This window comes from Phalaenopsis equestris, unplaced genomic scaffold (genome assembly GCF_001263595.1).
Source record: "Phalaenopsis equestris unplaced genomic scaffold, ASM126359v1 Scaffold001361, whole genome shotgun sequence".
In the NCBI taxonomy this organism is placed as follows: Eukaryota; Viridiplantae; Streptophyta; class Magnoliopsida; order Asparagales; family Orchidaceae; genus Phalaenopsis; species Phalaenopsis equestris.
The window spans coordinates 35,054-37,514 of NW_018165800.1; positions in this window are offsets into that span (position 1 = coordinate 35,054).

The following is a 2,461-nucleotide window of genomic DNA, read 5'->3' on the forward strand; positions in this document are numbered from 1 at the left end:
AATTTTGGTTTTCATGCAGGGTGACATCGTTGTTTAACATGTAGGTTTGTGTTTTTGTTCATACATGCAGGTGAGTAAGTACAGTAACATACTGAAAGGTAAAGTATAAGAAACTAGAAATACAGGTAAAATAAATTACAATAAAAGCATACCTAGATGGTCTTCCCGTCATCTTCAACTGAAACTCAAAATGCATGCAATAGTATTTATATATTAAAAACATTTTATGTAAAAAGGGGAAATAAGGTTCTGGTGATCTACCAAATCCTAAATCATATCTTGGTGAGCCCTCATTAATTTGATTAAGTATAATTTTATTAAGCAAAACATACTAAGTTTAGTAGATCTTTGAGGTATCCAAAAGGTTGGGAGGAAGAAGCAGGTCCATGCTTCCCTCTCACCACCTCGTGAAAAGTCTCGAGCTCATTTAAACTTATTATGTTGTTTAATAATTCATCCTGTGAATACCTCCAATGCTCAGTGAACATTTAAGTTTCAATTATCTCTAAGAGTAAGGCGATTATCATTTGTCATTTAATTTGAGAATTATATGGGTCAAGACCCTTAAAAGGGTCAAGTTAATACTATTAAGACACTTAGCTAATTTTAGCTTTAAATTGGGCTTGTAGTGTTTTTTTTTGAAAGGTGTTTGATTTCTAGTTACATTCATTTTTCTAATACTCATTTTCCCAAATTTGATTTAGCCTAGGTCACTACTAAGCCCTTAAGACCTTGGTGGACACATTAGTAATTTTTGAAATAAATTGAATTTTAAGTGATAATTATTCATCATCAAAGCATTTGAATGTCATTTGATCACCAAATAGGGGTATTAAATTAGTGAGTTAATAACACTCAAAACTATACTCCTAAGTTCCCTAAGTCTAGGATCATTTAATTTAATAGTCTTCCAAATTTTAATAATTTAGGAATTTGCAAATTTATCCTTTAATTAAGAAAAATGAGATTGATTTCTTCAAATTAATCCCTTATGTTTCAATCATCTGAATGTGTTAATTAAGATCAAATATTGCCCATTTCCTTGAGTTAAGCCTAAATGTTAATTAAGGCTAAATTTCCAAAATTACACATTTGCCCCTAAGGCTCTAACATTGCATAATTTGTCAAATTCAATTCAAATGACTTTTAAATTTTTATCCTACCTCATTCATAGGTTAATTAAAACATCAGAGGAGAAAAATGTGATTTTTAAAAATTTAATTTAATTTATATAATTATTTACATGCAAAAATTGAATTTTTCAAAGAAAATTCAATAACTTGACCTAGAAAAAGCCTAATCACTTGAAATTTTTACTAGAGATAAAATTAGATTAGAGAACCACTTGGACCAAATTTCATGTTTTTGTGAGTTTTATTTGAATTATTAGAATTATTTTAATTTTTGGAGTATTAATTAATTATAAAATATTTTAAATATGAAAAATTAAGTTTTATATTTTTATTATATCTCTCCAAGGTCAAGGAACAAAAAACAATTTACATTTTTTTTTATTTTTCTTTGAATTATTAGAATTATTTTAGTGAGAAATTAAAGGAAAATCCATTTTTAGCCTTTAAAAATTATTTTTGAGCTTTAAAATTCAATATATTCAATTAGATAATAAGGAAAAATATTCCAGTTGATCCTAAGTGCTTAGAAGATAATTTGGAACTTTATTATTAATTTATTAATTTTATGATTTTTATTATTTTTTAATTATTTAAATATTTAAAATATACTTAAAAATGAAATTTTTTACTTCAAATACAATTTTCTTTTTGGAAAATTCCTCTGATCACAGAGAGCCCCCAAAACCAATTTTATAATTTTGGAGTTATATTGTAATTATTATGATTATTTTAAGTGTTAAAAGAAACCTTTAATTTAGAAAATTAAATTAGATTATCAAATGAATTTCAAATATTTTGAAATTTTTATGGGGGAGTCCTATGAACTTTAAATTACTGTGGAGAATTAAAAGAAATTCATTTAGATGTATATTTTTCCAAAGTTAATTTCCTTTGTATTTTAGGGTTTTATAAAAATTAAGCGTGTTCTTAATGACTTGGCTCATGACAAATTTTTCCTAGGGTTCCCTAGTCACAATGAACCTACCAATATTTTCTTAGATTTTTCTAAGCAACATGCTAATTATCATTATTAAATTTCCAAATCAGATGCATAAATTTGAAAAATATAGATCTCTGTCTAGGAGTCTCCTCTAACTTTGGAAAAATCAGGGAATATCCGTCATGACAGAGGCAACAATATGCCAAAATATCAAACCATAGTGAAATACTTGAATGCATGGAGAATCAAAATACTTAGAATAGTATTTAATTAATTAAAAAAATATACATCAAATAAACTTCAAGCCATTTCACATTGTTCTCCTCTGTTCACTGAGCACTAGGATATTTTTATTTTATATTTGTGATTTTTCTATGAAAAGATATGA